Source organism: Lissotriton vulgaris, chromosome 2_1 (assembly GCF_964263255.1).
Source record: "Lissotriton vulgaris chromosome 2_1, aLisVul1.2, whole genome shotgun sequence".
NCBI classification, from domain to species: domain Eukaryota; kingdom Metazoa; phylum Chordata; class Amphibia; order Caudata; family Salamandridae; genus Lissotriton; species Lissotriton vulgaris.
In genome coordinates this window covers 241371515-241398302 of record NC_141687.1, presented here as the reverse complement: position 1 = coordinate 241398302, position 26788 = coordinate 241371515, and positions in this window count along the sequence as shown.

The following is a 26788-nucleotide window of genomic DNA, read 5'->3' as shown; positions in this document are numbered from 1 at the left end:
GTATTCTATGCACAGATATGAATTCAGCAGCCCACATGCCTCGAACTGCAAATGCTACTTACCAGTATGCATCTGTTCTTGGCATGTAGGGCTGCTGACATTCATATCGCCCACCCTCCTCCCCGGCGCCTGTAGCAGCTGCAGTATTTATTCATTTACACATATGCTCATAGCATGGTCATCACTCACTTTCTTCACTCCATCTCTGCCAATGGCTAAAAACAATCTGGGGATGGAGGCGATGCCCATGCGCACTGTAGTCCAGGGGAGGAGCCACCTATCTCGTGATACTTCGAAGACTCTTCCAGGACAACAAGGTGCAATCATCCGGACCCAACACTAGGTGGCGGACTATGCACAGATATGAATGTCAGCAGCCCTACATGCCAAGAACAGATGCATACTGGTAAGTAGCATTTGCAATATCATCTGCGGTGCCCCCTAGAGCTCATCCCTCAGCTCCACGCTCTTCCATGCATAAACGGCATCACTGGCCAACATTGTCAGATCTTACTGTCTCAGCATATTATCCTACGCAGATGACACCCAACTCATCCTCTCATTCACTGATGACCCAACCACTACCAGGACCAACTTCCACAGATTAGTGCCAAGCGTCCCAGACTGGATTAAAAACAACTGCCTGAAGCTAGACACAGACAAGACGGATGTACTAATGTTTGGCAACAACAGAAACTCATGGAACGAGTCCTAGTGGCCAGGAGGCCTAGGACCCGCACCCACACCTGCCAACAAAGCCAGAAACTTGGAATCATCATCAATAACAAGCTCACCATGAAAGCACAGATTAGTGCTGTCTCCGGCTGCTTCTCCACTCTTCGCATGCTACATATGATCTTCAAGTGACTACTCCTGCACATGAGACGTACTATGACACATGCCATCATCAGCTGACTAGACTATGGCAACGCTCTCTACTTAGGAATCATCACACACCTCCTACAGAGACTTCAAACCATACAGAACACCACAGCCAGACTCATCCTCGACCTCCCCAAACGAACCAAATCACACCCCACCTCAGGCAACTCCACTGGCTCCCTGTTCAAAAGTGACGCCAATTCAAGCTGCGTTTCTCAAGCACACAAGGCTCTACACGACCAAGGACACGCTATATCAATTCCCTATATGTGGGGTTACAGTCGCAGCTCTTATTGAAGCTTCAGCGCATGCAGAATGCAACAGCAAGATTAATTCTGGACATTCCTAGATATGACCCAATTTCTCATCAGTTGGGAGACCTCCACTGATTTCAGTGGAAAAGAGAATTACATTTAAGTCACAATGCCTAGCATATAAGGCCCCACAGGGTAAAGGACCTCTGTATCTGAGGACACACCTCAGAAGATATACACCAACCAGAAATCTAAGGTCAGGTTCATCTCAACTACTGTCAATCCCAGGGGGGCGGGATCTTCCTAATAGGGACAGCAAAGACCTGGAACCGTCTACCAATTCAGATAAAGAACAGCACGTCGCTCATGGCATTTAGAAGACTACTGAAAACATGGCTATTCGCCAACTGAAACATCAGGATTACCAGGGCCGCCAAAATATCAGCACTCCTGCCTATTCCAACGCCACGACGCCCTTGGGCATAAATTTGCTTTACAAGTCTATAAATCAAATCAAATCAAATCAACCACTTGCTGAAATTCCACCAACTGTTGAGAAGACAACACTCCTCCTCCTTTTCACTCTCCCACACCCCCTGCATCTACCGAAGCAGAAGTGGAGATCACTTCTCTTACACTGCAGAAAAAACCTGTATTAGCCTCCTCACCCAGCTCTGGACCAAAAATTCCACTTCTGGAATTCCGAAGGACACTTAAGATCTGGATGTTCGAGTAGGACTCCCGGTACATGTAAGCACTCGGATACCCCATTAGGTGATTAATAGTGTTCTTGATTGATTGAGACCATGTTAATGTTGCTGATTCTATGTATGTTCAAGTGTATATAGAGGGGTTTATACTTTCTACTAAAACTTTACTAAGTGTTGTGTGTATATATTTATGTGTATGTATACATATAATGACATATTTGTTTGTTTAGTCACCACAATCGCCATGATGCGTTTCGGCCTGACACGGCCTTGATCATATGACGCGCTCTGGGAGTCACATTACTCTTTTTAAAGTGATAGATGCAATCACATGTGATGATTTCATTGTATAGACATAGAAGAAATATGTATGTATTTTCATTATCTGAGATAAGACTGTGCAAATCAGCAATAAATAAATGACGGGTTAAAATCCACATAGTATAAATATATATAAAACCAATTTTACGTAAAATACATAAAGATTGTTATTAAAGTATTCAAATATTATCATATGACGCATAATGTCCGTTTACATATGGGTATAGTAAAAACATCTGCTACATCTGTTTAATACAATATTGTACACATAATGTGATTACAAGTTTCACTGATTTAACCCTTGCTGATTGAATTGTTATACTTGCACAGAAACGTATTTGTAACACATATCTTTCTTATATTATGTCATTTCCTATACTTGTCTAGAGTGCTCAGTGAAATATATTAAAAAATGTGTGCTACCCCGGAACTATCCATGTTCCTAAAGTATAAATAACTAAATTAAATAGGGTGTTAAGTTCAAATCAAATAGTGAACTCATTGAAGCTTAATGCTTACTGCAGTATGCTGAAGAGATAATATTAGAATCGAGATATTTGTTAATATTCATTAATGTTGCACTGATGTCCAATGAGGAAATTACCATGCTATGATCACCTGTCATACTCATTATAACCATGTATAAAAATCCTCACTAGAATTATGTCCATTGGGAGTCTTGGTGTCGAGTTCTGAGATATTAGCAGGTACATGCATCAAAATGCCAATTAGCGATTTTTTAATTGCGAAATATAAGGAATCAAAAGTAAAAAATCGCTATCCGGAATGTATGAAGCCACTTGTGAAAAAATAGCGATTCGCAAATAATCGCAATAACGATTGCGAGGACACAAATGCGAGGCGCAAAACCAGCAAATCCTAATTTGTGATATCGCCATTAGCGAGATCGCTATTTGCGATGTCGCTAATAGCGAAAATCGCAAAAAGCGTGTCACATTGGAAGCAGGCTGATGACATCACAACCAGGAAGTCATCCAGCCAATGCTTCATTCTGTGCCCAGAGGGCATTAGAGGAGGAGGCAGAGTACTGGAGCAGACCTGAAACACTTCCTAATCTGCATCCAGCAACTTTGTCTGACACAGGATGGAGAAAACAGCAGCAGGGGAAAATGCCAACCAAAGGAAGAGGAAGATGAAGTTCAGTGAGCGTGAACTGGAATATCTCATTGAGGAGGTCAGCAGGAGCCATGACAAGCTCTTTGGCAAATTGTCTCTGAAAGTGCCAGAGGCAGAAAAAAGGAAGATATAGCTGCGCATCAAGACAAAAGTGAATGCTGTGGGTGTCAAACACCGCAGCATTAGTGACTTGAATGAAAAGGGGTGCAACGTGCCAAAGAGCGCATAGCCAAAAGGCTGGAGGAAGCAGGTGCCACAGGAGGGGGACCATCGACTGCACCCAACAACACAGCCCTGGAGGACCTTGTGTAGGCGACAATACAGCCTGAGGCAGTTAATGGAGTCACACAGCTGGACACATCCGGCGCCGCAAGTACCCCACAAGGTAAGATGCATGCAAGCATAATCCTTTGCGTAATGTATAATCGTGCACATATACCCAGGTAAATCACAGTGTACAGATCAGACTCCAGTCCACGTTTTCCCTCATACACATGATGCAGCATGGAAGTTGTAGTCATGTCAGCCAAGTGGGCATTCAAAAGCAATAATGGCAAGCAAAATACACCAACATTGCATGGCAGCCAGTGTTTTCAGTCAGTGCTTTATTGTGAGCAAAGTATGCCAAATGTAAAATAATTGTAGGATTCACCAAAGTTAACATTACAATGTTTCACATCACAGATGCAGATGGAACAGACTCCAATGATGGTGACCGCCTCCACATCTCAGAGACACCTGCTGAAACCGATGTTGAGACACCAGTGGCCCCAGCATGCACACCAGCTCCACCACCAAAATGTAGGGCACATGTCTCCTCACTGCAGCCAATGGAAGCCAAGCTGATTCCTGCACCCACTACAGTGCCCCAGCAACACCACCTCCAACACAAGCACAGGTACAACCGGGACGACGGCACAGGTCCTGGGCCCGTATTGCTTCAGGTGAAGAGCAGGCTCCGAATGTGTATGGAGGCATAGAGTCCCAAATGTTACGCATGCAGCGCCTGCAGGGAAGACACATGGGATCAATTAATCCACAGATCTCAAAGCTGGCAAAGAACATCAGCACAATGGCTGACAGTGTGCATGAGCTGACAAAATTGGTTGCAGAGTGTAACAGGCAGACAAACTCGAGCCTCTAGGAGCTCACCTGGGCGGTGTTTGCAGGACAAAGCACTAAGCGGAGAAGGCATCACCAGAGCATGATCCGCATGTCAGCCAACACAAGGGCCACAAACAAACTTAGCAACAGCACTGCGCTGCTTGCACGGCGCTTCGTGGCAATGCAAATTGATCTTGGACATTACTGTGGGGATGTTGCCAGGGCCCTAGTGACCATTGCTGTGGAACATTTCCAGGCTGTAACTGTGCGTGGCCTCAACTTGACAGTGGAGGAGGGGAATATTGAAGGCATCGAGCCTCAGTAGCCTGTAGGTTCCAGTGACCACTGCCAGGAGGCGCAGTTGACGCAGCACCACATCTTCAGTCACACAGCAGGGTGATGTAAAAGAGGCAGGTGAAAGGAGGCTAGGGGTGCGTGGCAGGAGGCTCTAACCAGGCATGTCCTCCTTTTTTGACCGTGGTGGGGTAACCATGGTCAATTACAAACTAGTGATTGCTATTTAGTGCATGGAACAGTTAATTTGACTTTGGACCTTAATGCAATCACAGTCATATTTTGCACTTACATGATTTTGGCTAGACATGGGCTCATGTCAATAAATACCTTTGCATTCACCATTTAGTTCTTATGGGTCATCATTTCGTACCTCAGAAAGAATGTTGGGTGATGTGTGCACGTCTCCTCTGTCCTTCTGATGAGTTCGCCACATGCGCCTGTCGGTGTTGTGCGGGTGGTTGCCCGTCCCCATCAGACTCACTGTCGTACAACTCGAAGTGTATGCCTCTTCTGGTGGAAATGTTGTGCAACATGGCACATGCAGCCACGATCCTGCAGCAGGTTTCCGGGCTGTACTGAAGTGCTCCACCAGTCTTGTGAAGAATGTGAAAACGACTTTTCAGTATCCCAAAGGTGCATTCTATCACATTCCGAGTGCCTATGTGTGCCGCATTATACCTCTCCTCATTGCTGGGTTGAGGTATGGTGTCAGATGTAGTCCCACATGGCGTATGCACTGTCACCTACGGATTAAGTTATTTGTTTATTGTAGTTAGTAAAAACCGTAACAATTTACGTAAAAACAGCATTCAGCAAATATTAGCTTAAAACTACAAAAACAACAAAAACAATAGAAAATAAAATTTCCGTAAAATTCCTTTCATGTTCGTGAACTTGCATAAAACATAAAAAAGCAATTCTTAAGTCGGTATTTACATATATTAATAAGAGACGTCCATCTGTCTTTTAACCACAAGACTGAAGTGTCCAGATAAAATTATTTCGTTAAGGACTAGCTTAATTTCAAAAGTTTTTCATTAGCTTGCAAAAACGTTATCATTCTACAGTTCATTTGGGGGTCAGTTGGATCCAGGCCTCCAATAATGGCGGTTCTACATGAACGTATTCTCCTGTCCAGTAAGACTTTCTTCAAAAAATGTACATGCTACGTGATGACAGCACGACGTTCTGAGTGCGCACTTTCCCCCTTCCTCCACCCCCTTCTCCTTCCTTCACTCTGATTTAAGACGCGGCCGGCCCCTCGGGGTTGAAGGCGGAATGCTGAGTTTAACACTTGTTGTACCACCATGGTCCTTGACTTGAACGTATGGAATTACCTTGCTAAGCCGGCCCACTGGGTTGTAGGCGTTCTCTGTTCTGTCTATTGTGCTCAAACATTGTCAATAAACAGATTTAATACAAAAAAATGTACACGCTCAGATTGCAATGGCATATTAGATGAATTAAGTCTTCCTTTTCATAACCATAGAGACGGCATTCTTTTGTCTCAATATGCCTCCAAGATGGTACATCGGCTAAGGTTGGAAATTCTGCCAAAGCGCAAAGCCATAAGTCGTTTTTTAATCTAAATAGAGAACTTTGTGTTTAGGTAGGCCACCGGTTTAAGAGTTTTATCATTATTAATCACAGTCCAAGAATGGGAGCGATGGGAGAAAATACCTTTATCTGTTAACAGCAAATTAAGTTTTGCAGCTCTATTTAACGCCTGCTTGAATGATAAAAAAGGCACATTTTTATTCCAGAGGTTAAAAGAACATGTTGGCTCCAGTGCATTGGTCAAGAATTTGTTGGCCTGCGGTTTTTTCGCATTTCCAATTCCTGCCATAAAAATTTGTTGAGGTTGTTTTCACTAGCGCTTTGCTTGATTCGGTACCACACCTTTATATAAGTATAAAGTCTACCCAGTGATTCGTTCATTAAACCAATTTCTAATCGCATTTGTCCTGGTGAGGCAGAACTGAGAATTTGAAGAACCTTTTTATAAATTTTTGTTATTAAATTGATAAGAATTTCAGAGTCTTTATCGTTCATGGCGGCACTGGCATATGATAAGGTAAACAGTACTTTGCTTGAGATAATTGTCAGGAGTGGCCTCTAAGATGGTCCTTCCAACTTCTTACCAGTGAGCTAAATGCAAATATTAAGGCCCCCGCTCTCTAAGTCACATAATTTTTCTGATCTTGTAGGGATAACTTGTCATCTATGTAGTATCCCAAGTACTTATAACAGGATACTTTTTCCAGTTATTTACCTTCTAGCCAGATGTTGTGATGTGTGGCTTGCCCATTAGTAAGAAGCATTGTTTTTTTTTTAGATGAGTTAAGTTCCAACTTATTTATAGACAGGAAATCTGAAAGTACAGTTAGGAGCCTCGTCAAACCAACTTTAATTAAGCTCAATAGCACAATGTCATCTGCATAGACAAGGTGAGAAAGTTTTAACTTGCCTAATTTCGGGGAATGTGTAATAGTATTGTCTAGTTTTCCGGAGAGATCTGATATGAAAAGATTAAATAGGTGCGGGCCAGTACGCACCCCATTTTTAAACCGATAGTTGTATACACTTTTCTTGATAGTCTGGCACCTTCCCCAAGTTTTACTTGAGTCCAGGTGTCAGTATAGAATAATAACAAACCCCTCAGTATCCTCTCTGGTATTTCCCATGCTTTCAACTTTGCCCACAGCAGATTCCAGTCCACGCTGTCGAAAGCAGCTTTTAAGTCTATGAAACACAGGTGCAAGTCCTGTTTCTCACGCTTGCATTTTTCAGAAACCATTGTAATAGATAAAATGTTGGAGATGGTTCCAATCCCTTTTCTAAAGCCTGTTTGATTAATTGGAATCAGGTTTCTTTCCCCGGACCAATTGACCAGATCTTCCATAAGTAATGATGCAAAATATTCAGCTTCTACGTCCTGCAGTGCAATTAGCCTTTAATTAATTGGGTTTGTTCTTCTCCTCCTTTATAAATGGGGGTTATAATCGATCCTTGCCAGCTGTCAGGTACTCGATTGTTAGTGTCTACTTCAGGGAAGAGATTCTCAAAATGTGAGCTCCAGTATTCAGAGACGTGTTTGTAGATCGCTTGTGGAATGCCATTCGGCCCTGGAGCCCCATTACTTTTACCCTTTTTGATTATATTTGCTATGTCCTCTGCTGAATAGATAACATGATTTACTACTGGCATAGATGATTGGAACAGGTCTGTTGGTAGGGACTGACAGCTGCCTTCTTCTTCTTCAGATTTCAGTTTATTCGAATTTTCGGATATTAATTGTTTCCGTGGAACGTTTGGTAACTTTTGTTTACATTTTTGCGAGAGGAAGTTGACCCATTCTGTTTCCTGAACGTATAACGTTAAGATGTTTTGATGCCTAGTCAATTGATTTATTGTATTCCGAAATTTATTTGAGTTTGGATGCCTAATGCTGAATATCAATTTAGTCCAAAAGTTCTCAGTTTTCCTTTTTTTGAATTCCCAAATCTTCTTTTTGTATTATTTTCTTTGTAGGAGAAATGTCTCCAATAATGGCCCTTCTGTGTTATTTAATTGTAACTTCTTTTGTGTTCTTCTTAAGGCCCTTCTTAGATCTTGCACCTCTTTCGGGAGATCAGTAATTGGATAGTGTCTTTTGTCCTTCACACTCCAAACTTTCATTTTCGTCTTTAGTTTGCCTAAGAAGAGAGACCAGGCTTGAATCCTATTCATAGGTTCGTTTCCTAATTCAGCCAAGATATCCTTTATTATCGAGAACCACTCAATTTTGTTTGTATTTGTCCAATTAATACATTTTTGATTAGTTATATTTAATTGGTCCTCCAGTATATTAGATGATTGGAATCTTTCCATGCAAAAATTAAATTTGATGTGTTGAAACGCGTGATCACTAAAGGGCGTGTAGTCTATATAAAAGCTGACTAGTAATAGCATTAGCGAAAGACTTATAATTGTAAAATCAAGTATTGATTGTGCCCAACGGCCTTAGTACGTTTTTTTGGGCGGACAGTTTTCGTCTGTCCTTCCATTAAGCACTCGCATGCCTTGATATTCAAGATCTGTCACTAATTGCTGGCCCAGTCGATCCTTACGAGTCCTCAACCCAACTTGAGATTGCTGTGTAACACACCAATGCATATTGTCTGCTGTCAAGATTTCGTCTTCTTCCGGCGCGAATATCAAGTTTGAATTAAAGTCTCCAGTCACTATTATACTCCATGAAGGCTCAGCACTGCGTAGGCCTATAATTACTTTACTTAGTAGGGCATTTTTTTGCTTTTCGACTCGGAACTTCAGTTGTGTGTAATAATTAATCAAAATGATCGTTCTTTTGTTAACTATGTTTTGATCCAAGAATTTAATTAGTTGTATACTAGGGTCAGGAGATTTAAGCTGTTCCGTTTTAATCATTAAAGCTGTAGATACATAGACTGCCAGGCCGCCTGTTGCATGACGATAGTGCTTACATTTTCTGCTGCTACAGTGTAGTGGACGAAGCCTGCTATTGGGAGATCTTCTTGCAACCATGTTTCTTGCAGGGCAATTACGTCGCAATTAGCCCACTCTTTTAGAGGCAGTCCGTCCTCTAGCAATTTCTTCGCCCCAGCTATGTTCCCCGATAGCAGATGTATACCTTCGGATTCTGTGTAGATCTCCCTTTCATTCTTTGGTCAATTTCTCCTCCTATTACTTAGCAAGCTGGGAAGCCAATTCCATTGATCTAAGTTTGAGGTGAACTCCCCTCCATTATCTATAACTGCTCTCTCTGAGGAGTAGGCTGTGTCACTTCTACCTTTAGCGTTTTGTAAAATTGAGTAGACCTGAGTTTGTGGTACCCTCTTATCTAGTTTCCTGTTAATTTGCTGTCCGTGAGGTTCTTTTAAAGGAAAAGGGTAACGAGGGTTAGAAATAGATCCGATCTTCTTAACATCATTTGCGCTAGCTCTGGCAATTTCCAAGTGGTTAATGTTTGTTCTTTTGTTACTTCGTTATTCCCTTGAAGAAATTGGACGGCTACTAGCTCTATTGATTGAACGTTACTTAATTCCGTAATTTCAGCCATAAGTTTCAAAATGTTACTTCTGTTCAGAGTATCATGCCTACCCTGCGTTTCGTATTCCAGTGTCCATATTATCTGTTGTTGTATCTCGTTGTGCTGCGGAGTTCCCCTTTTTATATCCTTATCATCATGATTATTCGAATGTAAGTTACCCTGATTTCATATACAGAAGCTTAGTTGGCCTTGTTTCAAGCTACATTGCTTTTCTGCCGTAGATCTTTTTTTTTTTCTTTTTCTTTTTTTTTTCCTCATAAATGCCACCAGAAAATATCAGCTCTAGATGGGCTTTCTCCGGGCCACTAGCACAAACCAACTTATTCTGCCCTGGAGTCTGTGGATAGCCTGCGGAGGTCTCCCGAGGTAGGTCGTCTCCTAGTCCAACTCCCATTATCGATGTACCTTGCCTCTTTGGGAGCACAGGACACTAAACCTCTGGCATAATCATTGGACTCATTGTGTGTTATCTCTCAGACCATGCTTTTAATGAAGACCAGATCTTAATGGCACTTTCCCCCGCCACACAACATGTCTAAGCGGCTAACAGCCATGATGTTCCTTAGGCAGTCTGCGAATCTGGGAGGATTTACGGACTTCCACTCCCTGCACATCTCCCTCCTGGCAATAACAATAACGTAGAAGATAAACTGTGAGGTACTGTTTCTAATGTCATAGTCCTGGGGAAGGCCGAAAAGAATCAATCTGGGACTACAGGTGATCAATGTTAGTACCACCTCCTCTAAGAACCCACGCACCTGTCTCCAGTAACTTTTAATTTCTGGGCAGTCGACAAACATATGCCTGTCATCCGCGGCAGGGAGCCTGCATCTTGGACAATAATATTCTTCTGCTGAGATCTTAGATAATTTCGCTGTAGTCCAGTACACCCTATATGCCGTAAACAGGTGGTTCTTCTAAGGTTGGATGGTTTTATAATTTTTTGTGAGAGTGTAAATGCGTCTGTCCAAACCTTCAACATCTCTTCGGGGTTCTGGATTAAGAGATTGTCCCATAGCTTGGTAATTTCAGCTTCCAAATTATCTTTCACTCCCACTAGTGAATTATACCAAAGTGTGATCTACCCCTTCCATCCTCTCCCCCTACTAATTGATTCCAGGATTAGGGTCTCCTCATCTTTTGCCAAACACTGCCTCCCCCACCAAGAAGACAACTGATAGAATTTAAATCTTGTAATGGAGCCTTCTGTTAAATTCGATAGGGATTCCCAGTCTAAAAGTACTGAGTTATTACACAGGTCCCCCCATTTCGTAAAGCCTGCTGCTCTCAATGGGGGAGCCAGCCGATCTAATAGGCAATCAGGGGTACCCGGAAAGTCCCATATTGGGGCCTGAGAATGGTAATAAAGGATCTCCAAAATGTTACGTATTGATTGCCAAATATTGAGTGCTGCCTGTAAAAGCTTTAGACGAACCTTTTTAAAAAACCTCTGGTCCCCAAATGTATATAAAAAAAATCTAAGCCTTGTGGTAGGTCTGAAAACATAGCCTGAAAGAAGCGACCATGCGTTGAGGAGTGCAACTTATTTGCCAAAAGTCTAAAATTCTTAAACTGAAAAGCATAACAATAAAAAAGGAAATCAGGGAGAGCCAGCCCACCTAGTTTCAATCCCCTTCTCAATTTCCTCCAGGCAATCTTGGGGGACTTAGTGGCCCAAATGAAAGAACCGATCCTCCCTTGAAGGTTAGAAATATCCTTTTTATTGAAATTTAGAGGAATGGAGTTAAACAAGAAGGTAATTTTAGGCAGAATTATCATTTTGACTAGGTTCACTCTACCGTAGATGTTAAGGGGTAGAGTGGTCCATCTGGTCAACAGCTTCCTTACCTCCTTTACCACCGTTTGCCAACTAGTTTTTGAAACATCCTCCAATTTATGGGTGAGGTGTATTCCCAGGTATCTGATTTTTAATTTAGCTTCTGGTATCGGGGCCAGGTTTTTCCAACTCATTATATCAGTTTTATCTTTATTGATTCTGTACCCCGACACTTTACCGAAATCTTCAGCAAGTTCAAATAACCTGGGAATGGCCTCAACAGGATTGGTCGTGTAAAGGAGAAGATCGTCAGCGTATAATGCTGTCTTCAGCACCAAATTCCCAATTTTAAACGGTGTAATTACTGGATCTGATCTCAAGGAGCAGACAAAGGGCTCGATATAAATATCAAAGAGGAGGGGAGACCGAGGACAACCCTGCCTCGTTCCCCTTGAAATATTCAACCATTTAGTCAGACTGCTGTTAACCAATACTTTGGCCTGGGGACCCCTCTATAGTGTCTCAACCCCTTTAATGAATGTAGCTGGGAACCCAAACTTTGCCATAGTTTTCCATAAGAATCGCCAGTTAACCTGATCGAATGCCTTTGCTGCATCAATCGCAACAATGGCAAGCGGCAGTCCTCTCTCTATCGCTATGTCTATTGCTCCAACAACTTGAAACGTAAGTTCGTTAAGTTGACGGCCTAGTATGAACCCCCTCTGGTCTGGATGAATTATGGACTTAATTACTTTCGCCAATCAAGATGTTAGTATGCCGGAATACATATTTAAATCTGAGTTAAGAAGGGAAATAGGTCTATACGACTCAATTTTTTTAGGATCTTTGTTCGGCTTTGCTATCAAGGTGATGGTGGCTTCCGATCAAGAAGCTGGAGTATACACTACCTGCGCGAAGATTTTGTTGAAAAGTACCAGTAGTGGGGCTAGGATTTCCTCCAGATTGTCCTTACACACCTCCGTCGGCAGTCCATCCGGACCGGGGGCCTTGTTTCTAGACATCTTTTTCAGCTGGGCCCGTATCTCCCCTTCCGTAACCTCGGTGGCTAAAGAAGCTTTATCAGACTCGCTCAACTGGGGCAAATCCCTCAAAACCCACCACTGCTCCAGCTCTTCCAGCCCATGTCTGCTATCTTCTTGATATAATTCCTCCATAAAATCTCTAGCCTCTCTCCTGATCTCAACATCTTCTGTTAGGAGTAGCCCCGAGTCTCGCTGAATTAATGAGCTAATATTGTTCCTGCTCCTCTCAGTCCTAGCCTTCCAGGCCAGGAGGGAACCGCACTTCTCTCCATAGTCAAAATTCCGAAGCTTACTAACTTCCCACTTGTCCTTAATTATCTTGTCGGCTCGTGCTTTGAAGCCTGTCTGCAACTCTAGAAGCTCTTTTTCGAGTGCCGGAATCCTTCCTCTATCCTCCAAAACCGCTAACTGTAGTTGTTATCAGATCAAGATCATAAATGTCTTTTTCTTTCCTGAGTTTTCTTTTCAGCACCATCTGTGAGCAAGAATACCTCTTAAATAAGACTTAAGTGTTTCCCAAACTGTTTGTTCTGAGGCTGTACCACTATTAAATAGGAAAAACTCCGACAAACTCCCCTTGATTTTGATTATGACCTCTTCATCTAAAAGAATTGTTCTGTCTAAGGTCCACCTATACTCTAAGGGCTAGTCTTAAAATTAATTTTTAGCTCAACCGCAGAGTGGTCTGACAGACCTGCTGGGATGTATGAGATTGAAACAATATCAGGCAAGAACACTTGGTCTAAAAGAAAAAGATCTATTCTGGAGTATTGTCTATACTTTTTACTATAAAAAGAATATTCTCTAAGGGTACCGTGCTTAACTCTCCAGGCATCCTGTAAGGTAAAGTCCTTCATAATATTCTTCAAAGCTAAAAGGGATTTATTTGGGGGGTTATATTTAGTTTTAGAGGTACGATCTAACTTGCTGTCCAATATTAGGTTAAAATCGCCCCCTAATATGACTGGAGCCGTGTGCTGTATCATACACTCCTCTAACTTTAGAAAAAAGCTAGGGTTGTCTTCATTAGGACCATAATAAACAGCACACGAAAAGGTGGAGCTACCAATAGAGAGGACTGCCACCAACCATCGCCCAGACTGCTTTGCTGCCGTAGATCTTAATGTTGGACTTTGATGTACTTCTACAGGATCTTGATCATCCGTTTCTTTCAATGTCTGTGGTGATGAGGCAATCTTTTTCTTTTTCTCTGCTTCTGTACAGTTTTCCGTAATTGTTTGAATGATTCCACAATCTATTTCCTTGATTATGGGTGGGTCCCAAGCAGATTTTTGGGCGTTCAACTGGGTTTGGGGCTTTATTATTGTTTTTAACTCAATTGTTTTAAGGTGCCCCTCTGTATAATTACTTCCTATCTCTTTTACCTTATCTTGAGGCTGCGTACTATTCTGAGTTGCTATTGTCTGAATTTTTCCTTCACTATAACAACGGCTGACTATGTCGTCTGGCAAATTTGTGGTTTGTGTGTTTTTTTCACAAGTTCCTGTCGTAATTACGGATTTACCTGGTAGCACCTCTTTCTGGAAGTCTTTCGTCGATTGTAAGGAACAAGCCTCCAGTGTTATTGAACCCTTAAGTTCTTTTTTGGAGTCTGAGTTGTATTAATATTCTTATCCTCTGTTCCTGCAGTAGAAGAGGCGGAGTTACATAAAGATCTTACCAGTCTAGTTTCACAAATAAAATCCTCTTTCTGACTTCCTGCTTTGGATTTAGAAAAAATAGAGTTTACTTTGCTGCCAGGCTGGGACACAGAGACAGGTTTTTTGTTTCTTGTTTTTCTTTCCTTCTTTCGTTGTCTCGTCAATTGTGTCGGCTTTGTTTCTTGTTGGTCAATTGCATAATTTGTTCCTATTTCTTTTTTATTATCTTTATATTCCGCATTCCCAAATTTAGAGATTTGTGCTTCGTTATTTTGCTCTGAACTGGAGTAAATATCTGCTTGAGGTTGTGGCTGATTTGTAGAAGCTCCGATTTGTTCTTTCTTAAGTGCTGGGATGATGAAACTTTTATTCAAAGTAAGTATCTGTTCTAACATTGTTGGTAATGAACTTAATTTATCTAAAATTGGTCCACAGGTGCAGACTGGTTCCTGAGGGGGATAAATTGATTGTACTCTTTTGATTAAATTGCTTAAATTGTCCAGTTTTGTGTTTATCCCAGCTATGTATAATGCAATAACATTCATTAAGTCTATTTGTATATCCAATTTATCTGATTGCATTATTAACATTGATGTTGATGTTTGCAATGCTTGCAATAACGGTGTAACAAAATCCGGTTGCCCTTCAGTGTTGCTGGAATTTACCTTTTCCTCTTTTTTTGACGTCTTGCAAGATCTCTCAATGTGTATTGGTGACGTATTAACTCTGACATCTGTTAGCCTATATTGACTTCTGTTGTGGCATGTACTAGATATTTTGTTCTCAGCTGCTTCACTTCCTGTGTCTTCCTCTAATGTCACCTCTTTGTCTACTGTGGTTTTGTCTTCCAGAGGCTCACCGTTTTAGCTAGCGAGTAGCATGAGTTAAGCCAAAGGTGTGCAAGATCCTCAGTACTTGAATGTAAAGATTGTGTAGAATTCAGTTGATCTTTCCTTATAGCTTCCGAATTGGGACTCACTATGATATCAGGGATTTGAGTTTTTTGAGTTGTAACCACACTAGTTAACATACTGTCTCCCTTGGTCCCGCCATCTTGGTTGAGGAGCTGGGCGAGCAGACTAGTGCTCTGCCTCTCCCGCCCCCACGTGCTTAAAATGGTACACCTATACAGGGAGCGCAGCGGACGAGCGCAGCAGGCGCGCCGTAGGCGCGCCGAAGGCAAGCCCGTCTGCACCCGTCCGCGCCGGACCCGCGCCTAGGGCCGGGACCTCTGCTCCGGTCAATACCAACTCGTCCTCGAGACTGACCTACACTAGCGAAGCGCTTAGAGCTTGGAGGTGCAGATCTAACTCAGCAGGCTGCTCGATTCTGGAAATTGGGACCAATACAGGGAAGGCCCTTAGCATATGCCCTAACTGTTCACAGACCTTGCCAAGACTAAGCTGGGATCCGATTGCACTCCCCAGGGACAACAAGGAAAAGTCAGCCAGGAAAAGTCATTCTTCGGTGAAGGGTCTTTTACTCAATGCCAGATCCCTGGTCAAACATAGTACTGAAATAGCGGAGTTGATTCAGGACGCTGGGGTGATGATAGCGTTTATCACAGAGTCTTGGACCGATGCTGCCTCTGGCCCTGACATAGTTAATGCCACCCCGCCGAACTATGTCTGTTACACCCAAAACAGAGAGAAAAAGAAAGGTGGTGGTCTAGCCATTATCTACCATCGCTCACTCAGAGGGTCCTTTCAACAGGGGCCCGTAGGTCCAGATGAGACCCTTCTTTTTAATTTAACCATATCTGACCACCAACCTTTTAGAGGTTGCCTAGTTTATAGACCGCCTGGGACGAAAGCACCTTTTTTTCTAGCTCTGGGTAAAATAATAGAAACAGTTGCCACTGCCCAAACGTTCACATTACTAGGTGATTATAACTTTCACCTAGAATGTGGCTCGGATCCGGACACTTGCGATCTTACTGATCTATTACTGGGTTTGGATCTGAGGCAATTGGTCAGCGGTCCCACCCATAAGGCAGGGCACACCCTGGATGTTATCTTCTCAAATCACCCGAGCCTTAATGTGCTATCAATCCAACCCATATCCTGGTCAGACCACTCAGCAGTCTATTTTAATTTTGTCTTAGCCCCCTCGGGGAGATTATCTAGAACCAGACTCGCCCCACGTCAGATCAGGAAATGGAATGACATAAAACAAGATGAGCTAGAATATGTATTGAAGTCAACCTTGGAGCCGCTCTCAGGAAATTCGGAACAAGCAACCCAGGCCTACACGAGATGGCTTGAGGATGCATGTTTACAACTGGCTCCCCCTAAAACCTTTCTCCCCACACGGTCCACTCCTTCCGCCCCCTGGTTCTCCGAAGAGATCAGGGACCATAAAATGAGTGCGAAAAAAAGGAAAAAATCTGGCGGACAACCTTTAGCGAGTCAGATAAAAAAATTCTGAACACTGAGCAAAGAGCATATAAAGAGAAGATCCAGCAAGCTAAGTGAGCTTTCTTTACGAAGAAGGTTAAAGAAGCTAGCAATGCCCCGAAGGAGCTTTTTTGAACGGTGTCTGCGCTGGCAGTCCCCAAGACTATAGAGGTACCCCCTAGCCTGCTTCTTTGCGAGAAGCTGGCTACCTTTTTTCGCGAAAAAGTTGAAAAAAATCTTCTCTCCCTTAGACAGTCAAATAAAAGTGCTGGCGGAACTTCCCACTAATAATGCAGAATCAGACAACGGCCGAGAAAAACTTCTATTTTCTCCCAAATCAGTGAGGAAGAGGTAATGAGCCGACTCCAGAAGATAAAATCTGGCTCCACTCATGATCCCTGCCCGGCCGCCATCGCTAAATTGGTGCCAGTCATTATTGCAGATGGACTCACCCCCCTCCTCAATCTTATGCTGGATAGGGGGGAATTCCCTGCAAAATGGAAACGAGCCTCCATTTTACCTCTCCTAAAAAAAGCCAATTTGGACATAGCCGACCTAAATAATTACCGGCCTATTGCAAGATTGCCCCTTCCAGCTAAAATTGTAGAAGGCTTTCTAAACACGCAGTTAAGCACCTTCTTGAGAACAGGAGAACATCTAGACCCTTGCCAACATGGTTTCCGTGCAGAACATAGCACGGAATCCGCCTTAATCAAATCAGTGGAAGACATCAGAAGAGTGTTGGATGGAGGAGGTAGAGCCGCCCTGATCCTGCTGGACCTTTCCGCGGCCTTCGACACGGTCCATCACAAGTTGTTGGTGGACCGGTTGAGGGCCTGCGGAGTTCAAGGTAAGGCGCTGAAGATCTTGCAGGCCTTCCTCTCCAGCAGGACTCAGACGGTGCCTCTGGGGGATTTTGAATCTCGCCCCTTTTCGCTTCCTTGCGGAGTGCCCCAGGGTTCCTCCCTGAGCCCGACCCTTTTTAATGTCTATGTTTCCACTCTCACTCCGATAATTCGAACCTTCGGTTTCAACCTTACAGCTTATGCGGATGACACGCAGATAGTGGTATCTCTGAGGCCGGGGGACATAGACAGCACTGCGGATAGGTTCAAAGGCTGCATGCGAGAAGTAGGGGTTTGGATGGCTCAAAACTGTCTTAAGTTAAATTCCTCGAAGACTGAAGTGCTACTCTTTGGTTCCAAAGACAACTTCTCTTGGTGGCCTGAAGAAATGGGAACTCTGCCCGCCCCAGTGACGAAGGTGAAAAATCTCAGCATTCTGGTGGATGACTCACTATCTTTTAAACCTCAGATCAACGCCCTGGTCTCAACCACCCATTTTGTCCTCAAAACAATTAGGAAAGTGCTACCTTTTTTGGAGCAAGAGCATAGAAAAACAGTGGTCACCGGTCTAATCCTATCTCGGATAGACTACTGTAACAGTCTTATGCTGAACGCTCAAGTTGGCATACTAAATAAACTCCAGACCTTACAGAATGCTGCCGCACGCCTGATAACAGATACACTTAAGTTTGCATCGGTGGCTCAGGACCTGGCAAAACTTCACTGGTTGCCAGTGCGGAAACGAATCACTTTCAAGCCACTCTGTGTGGTCTTCAAAGCACTGCACGACCTGGGCCCTAGATGCATGAAGGAACTATTCTTCTGGTACAAGCCGGCAAGATCTCTCAGATCTGGTCAGCAGGCATTAGTATCAGTCCCCAGAGTCAAGAAAGCAAGATGGGGAGGCAGGAGCTTTTCCTTAGGAGCTTCAGTAGCCTGGAACAAGCTTCCCCTCCACATTAGACAATTGCCTGATCTCTTAGCCTTCAGAAGAGCGCTGAAGACTTGGCTCTTCACCCATTAAAGCACCTACCCACACACACCAGTTTATTCTGTTAGCGCCAGGACACCTCCGGGTAACAGAGCGCTCTAGAAATGTAAAAAATAAATAAATAAATAAATAAAGTTATACCTGGGGTAAATGGGAGCTCTTGCTGCACTGTTGTAATTTTAAAATCGTCTGAGGCCATGTGTACTGTCGCTATTTTAATAAAGCTATTTTGTGTTGGTATTTCCCCGATTGGATTTTTTGTTTGTTGTCTATTTCTTCTGTTTGTTCCGTCCTTTTAAGCGAGTTACATTTTTCAGTAAGAGTTAAGTTTGATTTCTCAAGGGTTGTCATTTGAAATTCATCTTCCCTCTTTGGATCTCTCCCCAATAAATGTTTTAAGGGTGCCAAAGGAGTCATCAATCCCGATACTTCCCCTGGAGTTGTACAAAAAGATGATCCGGGGTCCTTTAAGAATTGAAATCTTAGGAACTGTGTGATTTTTTTATTTGGTTTAACCTTTTCAAACAAGGAGGCTATTGGCGAGATTAACAGGCTTTTTAAAGTATAGCTTGCCTCGTTTACATTTGTTTTTTTTACTTTTCTCCATTTAGAGAGTCCTTTTAGGGCAGCAGCCCGCTCACCCGGTGCCTTCCTCACTCTGCCCGACCACATAGTTGCTCTGGCCCTGGCTCTGACTATGCTCCTCTCACCGCACTCCGCCCTCCGCGCTTAGCCTTGGCAACGCGGAAAACCAATGCTGAGGTCAGTCGCCAACACCCTTTGTATGTGCTTACCGCGGCGCCTGGGCTCCTGCCCCTTAAGTTGATTACATAAAAAGTCTGTGCGGGGATTGGAAAGAATGACCCGCAAGAGCACAGGTCAGAGGTCCTCAATCCTTGGTCCGTTCTAGGTTCTAGGTCCGTTCAAAGTCCTCGCTGAAGCCATCTGAAGCCGCTCTTGCCTCAAGGGCGCTCTGGAGACTCCGAACCTGAACCACTAGAGTCTCTGAATTGTCTTACACATGCCCCAAACTCAGACTCAGACACAAAATGTCCAAATTTCCTCCGTGGGGCTGCCAGAGGACACCACCCCGTTCTGAGGCCCAGGTGAGCTTCACTGCCCTCAGCGCTGACAGGCGGGTGGCAGTTAAACAGGCAAGCAGATGGCAATCTGAAGCTAGAAGAACTGCCCAGCTGACCAAAAAGAGGGGCCGACATAAGCTGATGTAAGGAGCGCGGGCTGAGTGTGAGCGGGCAGGGTACAAAGTGCATAGTGCCGCCACTCCTCACCTCCTTTCCCCCCCCCTGTCGTATGGCTACTGGCTCCCAACGCTCACCTGTAGTAATTGCAGGGTCAGAGTGGAGCAAGGGTAGCGCGGTGCAATGTCCTGTATGTCCTGTATCCTGTATCTCGTATGATACAATCTGTGTTTGCTGTCCTGACCCGCCCCTCTCTGAACCTGCCTCCCGGCTGTGCTCCTGCGGGAATGAGGCTCGGACTGGGGCTGTTAGCTGTAGTTCGATTAATCCGGTTAAGGAGCCTATGGCGGCCCATCACCTCCAGGAGTCGGCAGTCAGGAGTCGGGAACGGGCGAGCGTACGTTCTGCCGGACTGCCTGCCAATCCGCCCAGAGCAGCGATGTAAGTCCCGCTCCGTGTCCACTTCGTGTCTCCGTGCCCGCTCTGCTCCGGCACCGCTCTGGACACCAAGCTCCTGCTCCTGCTGCAACAACACAACAACGCTCTCTGTGATTGGCGGATCCACCTCCACTGCTTGTGTCCTTGTCCTACGGGGTGGAAAGCAAAGGGTTAGCCACAGTTATGCAATTACATTTGTTTGATTGATGTAGCAAATAGGTATATGTGTGTACCAAGTAGATGTTCTTCTCCAAATTCACCCCTGAGCAAACGCCTGTGGATGCCACTGTGCTGGAATATATAGGAATCATGGGTGCTTCCTGGAAATTGTGCCACTGTGTCCGTAATGATGTGCTTAGTGCTGCACACAACTTGCACATTAATGGAGTGATAGGATTTCCTATTCCTGAAGATGTATTTGTTGGCTGCTGGGGGACAGGTAGGGGCATGCGTACAGTCTATGCATCCGATCACATGAGGGAATTGTGCTACCTGGTAGAAGTAAAGTTTAGTTTTATTCAACTCCTAAGGGGTTGTGGGGAAGGTGATGTGGTTGTGGATCCTTGTCATCATGGTATCAAGGAAGTTTTTGAAGAAGTGTGAGAGTGAGCTTTGTGATACCCCTCTGGCTACGGCTACTACCCCCTGGAAACTGCCTGAGGCTAGTAGGTACAGACAACATAGCACCTGTACATGTGCAGGGATCGCATGTGTCCTACGGGTCTGGTGCTGCAATAGGGGTCCAATTCAGCAATTAGGTGCATCATCATTGCACGGTTCAGCCTGTACTTATCGTAGATCTCCTCTTCAGTCTGGCCAAGCAATGTAATGCGCACTCAGAAAATCCTCTCCTGTATCCTCCTTCTGCGCTGAGCTGCTGCATTGATCCTCATCCTCCTTGCCAGCACGTAGAGGGCTTCCATTGTGAAAGGCTTCTGGGGTCTCCTGAGCCATTTTTAAAGGGTTTCAGATTTGTGGCACCTTTGCAATTTTTTTTTAACTTTATCACCTGATTGTGATTCTCCTTATTCTGCACTTGCTAAATTACGATTTTTCTGAAATTCGCTATTTGTGATTTTCCATGCATCGCATTGCGAGTCTTTGATTTCTAATCGCTATTTGCGGTTGCTGTTGTATGTTTTGCTGTTCAGGATTCGCAGTTTTGCTTCTCGCTAATTTTGCAGGAGATTTTTTTGCTAATTTATTGCATTTTCGGTATTTGTATTGCTGCATTGAGAGGTGCTGTTTTGCGGGTGCTAACGGTCTATTTTACCGATTCGCAATTTTTGCAAGGATATTTATGCTTGATGCACGTGCCAGATTGTGTTTCTAGGCGTCTAAGTTTAGCCTCTCTGTTTCCACCTCTCCTGGACGTTGGAAGGGAGTCAATTATAAAGTAAGATAGAGGGTTAAAGTCATTGGCATTCATTTCTTTAAAGTGTCTCGCTACGGGATATGTCTGGTCACTATTGGTGATTTCTCTCATGTGTTGCAGTATTCTCTTGTGGGCCTGTAATTTAGTACTACCCACATACTACAACCCACAAGAGCACACCAACACGTAGACCACATACTCTGTGCTACATGTAAGGAATTGTGTAATTTTGATGGGATCCTCTGTAAACGGGGTTTTATAAGTTGTTCTATTCGTCTCGTATTTACAGGCTTGGCAAGTGTTACACTTTACAAACCCCCTACGAACAGTATGCCAATTGGTCGATTGTTTAATCTCAGGACTGCTATTAACCAACGAGTACCTCATGAACTTTGATTTCCTGAACGTGATGCTGGGATGTTTGGGCAAAATGTTCACAATTACGGGCTCACTTTTTACCACTGGCCATTTTTTGTTTAGAATCTTTCATAGAGTACTTTGTTCTTTACTGTATGTGAGAATACGTCTAGTTTCAGTGTCTGCTGCATTGGCATTGCCCTCCTCTCTTGGACACATCCCAAACTCATCCCAAACCTTTCTGACTAATATATCCTCCCAAACATCCTCTTCAAACGTCCCCCACCCTCCATTTCAGCTAATTTACCCAAATAACAGGCGCAACATGAGGTCGAGAGCACAAATTTCCCACAACTAATCCACAAAGAAAAAAAGTACGTACATTTTACTAATCAACTAACTTTAACACTAATCCAGGGTTCCGGAGTAGCGTGCTACTTGCCACTTAGCTACCCAGGGCCTCGTCGGGGATAGTAAGCGCTATATAAATTCAATTTAACATTTTGATACATGAATAACTCACATCCCAGCAAAGTCAATCATTGTCAGCACAATTTTAACTGAACTCACACTGTGCGCGCTTCCATGCCTCCCTTGGTAGCTAATGAGTAGCGAGCCTATACAGCTCGCTTGATCAGAGGTAGACGCGTTTGATGGAGCTGGGATTCGCGTGCAAGCGCCCTGCTCTCATACAAAACCCTTGCCTAAATCGTATAATCATATTAACACTATTGTTCGTCATTTATTAAGTGTTCTCCCAAACACGCGGGTGTCCCCAGGATGCTTGCTTGTATGTCTTTTCTCATACTAACGAAGCTTGCACTAAAAACGGCTGCTTCGCTGAAATTCAGTCTGCGCATGCGTCGGTCATACCCATGTGATGTGACGCACTCGCATTCTGGAGGGAGTTTGTGCTCATGCGCACTGTTGCAAACATGGCCGCTTGTCTCTCACCACGCTCTCCGCTTGCTACCGCTGCTTCAGCCTATCTGTCTTTTCGCATTAAACCAATAATGCTATAGTCATTATAAAATAAGGGTTGGTTAGTATTTTATCATGGTATACAGTGTAATCGTTTTATATGTGGTTTTAATTCGTTCTCGCTTACTTTTCATGTACCGCGTCTCTGGGGCTGGGAAATCGGGAGCGGAGCCATACTTGAGGCTCTGCTGGGCACCGTCACATGACTGGAGAAAACCTCCACTGCGCAGAAGCTGAAACAAGCCAGCTGGCTCCTGAAGCACAATGCGCCTGGGAACATCTCTGGGAAGACGAAATCTTACCTTGGAAGAAGCAATACTGTTGCTACCTATTGTGAACTTTTTCTATATTGCTGTACTCTATGCATGGGAACGTGAACCCAAGGGGCGGGTAGGAAAATTTTAATATTTGGGATGAGAAAATTGAATTCTAGGAGGTGGTAATGACCGCACCACCTCTTCTGACCAATCATAATGTGAGAAACTGTCACTTGCAACATTAGTGGGTGGTCTAAGGGCCCCCAAAACAGTATAATTGCCCTAGTTTAGCTTAGGAAAATTGTCCGACTTGTCCGAGTAGCAGACCTGTCACTGACCCTACGAACTCTATAGGTACTCAATCTGAAGTGCTGCGGAGCACTCTGTCCATACTTTCCACAAACTCCTAAGGGGTGGAAATAATCCTAAGTGCTGGCGAAGCACTTTGCTGGGAATTCGAAAAACCCAATCGGGGTTACTGGCGGATTACTTGCAGAGAGGGGTAACGCTGGCGTTGCTTCTGAAGCTGTGGGTGTTGGTCGTACCTTGGTGTGCCCAGTCCTGATCCCAAAACCTGAGGGGTATCCTGTCCTTACTGTCCGTGAGCTGTACCTGCTCGCATTCTGGCATTCCTTCCTGAGGGTCCTTGTCCCCGTCCTTCCAACTGACCCGTGGCCAGGGTTAGTCTTCTCTCAGACCTAGGTAAATATTAACCTGTGGGTTTGCGTCTCTCTCTCTTCCTCTTCTCTCTCTATTTTCTTAATAAAGCACTCTTGACTGTGATATTGCTCTATCACCTTGAGAACGAGTTATATGCAATTGTTTTAGAATTGTTCCCTTCTCTCCCCTCCCTTAGAAAGTTACCAACTGTTATATTGTATTAGTATGTTCCAATTTTTCCCTTACCTTTAGCCTGATTGCGGTGAACATAGTAAAAATAGTTTAATCACTTAGGTTAAGTACGTGTTCTAGGTCCCATCCACATCCTATGTTCTAGTATAAAGTTGCAGTGACTAGTTTTGTTCTAAATTTCCTACCTTTTAGTCTTCCCATATACTCAAATGGTCTTAGCATTAATCTATAGCTATTTTATGGTGTTGATTTTGATGTTAGACGCATTATTCTGCCTATCACTTATTGCCTTGTCATATTCTCTCTGAACTTTACATAAAGTTTTAAACATCCTCAGGTGTCTGTGGTCATTTTACAGAAATTGTGGATAAGTATTGTATTGATTATAAAGAGTATCTGATTTTAGGCCTGTCTGCTATTTCCCTTATAGCTCCAGATCCGTCATAAGAATTGTGCCTGTGGTAAGTCAGGTACATGGTATGCAGAGGTGAAACCAAACCTTAATTACTCATAGCGGCGTGCAGGAGGAGAAATATAGTAATCCTCTCCTGGTTCACCCAAAATTATTAGTGTGGTGTTTGGAAAATTTGCACGCCAGGGCCCAGTGCGTGTAAAGAATTGGTAACCCAGGTGGCCCGGGAGAATTGCGCGCTCTATCAGTAATTTTCTGGAAGCCAGAGGATGGTTTGGACTAGTTAGATTAGGTAGACAGGATAGGTCATAAACAAACCGTGAAAATAAAATGTGCTGCTGATTTTCTACTGTATTGGTTCAAATATTTTGAAATGTTTTAAGGATTTATATGTAAATGTATATGATTTTTGCATTTCTGCTATAAATATTATATTAACCAGTGTTTGTGAATGTTCAGTGTAGTCCGAATCCCCGGGGAAGTATTTAGCTAACGGTGAGCAGAATCCGGTTAGCTGTTGAAGTCACTAGGTTTGAGGTATTAGTGCAGGGTTAAGGAGAACTGGAAGCACTAATTAGGACCTTTGTTTTCTGGAGTGAATGATAGCTACGAGTCCTTTATAAAACTTTCATTGCGATATCACCTAGTAAGGGTCGCATACGGAAGGAGTAGTAGGGTCTCCGAGGCTTGTCTGGTAAGTAAGATAGTTCGCTGGTGAAATCCTGGCTCAGTACATATCCCCGACTAAGGTGGATGAGTCAGAAGAATAACGGGTTCTATGTTACTAGTGTGAAGGGACAGGCAAAGAAGTCTATCCAGAGTGAATGAAAAGTAGACAGAAGTGGTTTACTAGTAGTGAAAGAAAAGTCTTTTCTCTCTTTAGAACACTCAGACATAGTGGCAAACGTTGTGTGTTGTTGACTAAAACGTGCACTTGCACTTTAGAGAGAGTAAAAAGTTTCCGTTACCTTGTGAAGGAGGGAGTCAGTCGGAGAGCTGCTCTGACGTCACTCCGTGCCGCGCTGGCATTGGTCAAGACAGCGGGTGTGTAGTGGAGCTGAATTTGTAAAGGAGGGGTGAGTGCCGAAGCGTGAGACTCTGTCTTGCGAAAAGGCCGCGCACCCATTGGTCAAGGGTGTTTGTATTCTCTGACCTGATTGGGTAGTGCGAAATAAAAGTCGCGCTAGCATTGGAAGCACAAAAGTAAACAAAATTAATCAAGCCGAGTTAGAAGCGAGTCTGGAGAGTTGCATGTGGTATCCAGATTTCATACCGAACCCAAAGTACCTAGGATTTCATACGGATCAGCTTAGACGAGGTAGACCGCACATGATGTATGGAGTAAAGAGGAAACTGTCATTTTCTGATAAAATAAAGAATTTTTTCAAAACTGACAAGCCCATTAGAACGAGGGAAGGCGTGCTCATTCCCCCGCCAAATACCCCTGCTTCTTTCATGCTGTTTGATAAAGGGTACCACACTTGTGTCTGGTTAGAAAATTGGGCAAAGTATACTGTAGATGACGGAGTCCTAGCATTTCCTGTTGAAGGCACATTTAATGGTCGGATTCTGTTTAACCTAAGGACCCGCATGAATGAATTACACCCTAGACCTAGGTTGACACAGTACGAAGCCCTGGAGGAATGGGAGATTGAGGCTGCAGAGCGAGATAAACCCCGGATGGATAAGGGAGTGAGTAAATGGTATCCGAGGGTTCAAGCGCAGACCAAAGAGCAGAAAATGAAACAGTGGAGGCAATCTATGTTGACTGAAGGGCTATTCCCTATGATGGGGGTATTGGAAGAGAGAAAAGGAAAATGTAAAGAAAAGACCCATCACCTAATGCCCGTAGGGGACTCAGAAGATGAGCACCTGGAAGATTTGTTAATGAAAAATCCACCTCCATATGTTGCAGAGTCAGAGCCTATGCATTCTCCAAATCCCTTTGCCAAATATCCCAGATGTGGGAGGGATAGTGATACAGATGGAACAGGTACAGACAGTAAAGCCAGTGAGGGGGATGGGTTTTGCAGACCTAGACCCACGGTCCCAAATTATCAGCCGTTCGGAGAAGGTCCACCCCGATTGGTCACTCCAACTGCCCCAAGTATTTATCCTCCCTTGGTACCTCAGGTATTGCATGACAATTCTGCAGAAAAGGTGTTGCGGGAAAAAGAAAAAGAAGCCCTGGCTAGACAGCGAGAGGATTTAGTTCGAACCATTGCCCAGATACATCCCCATCCTGATTCCCTGACTATTCCAGTAACTATTGGTCCAGCTATTCCACTGTATAGAAATGACCTGACTAGTCCCCATCCTCCTGTTATCACCCCAATACTGCCTACTCCTAGCATCCCGACCCCGAGGAAGGAAGTATTCATAGATGAGGATCAGGAAAGTGAGTGTGAATCTGTGGTTTTGATGGATT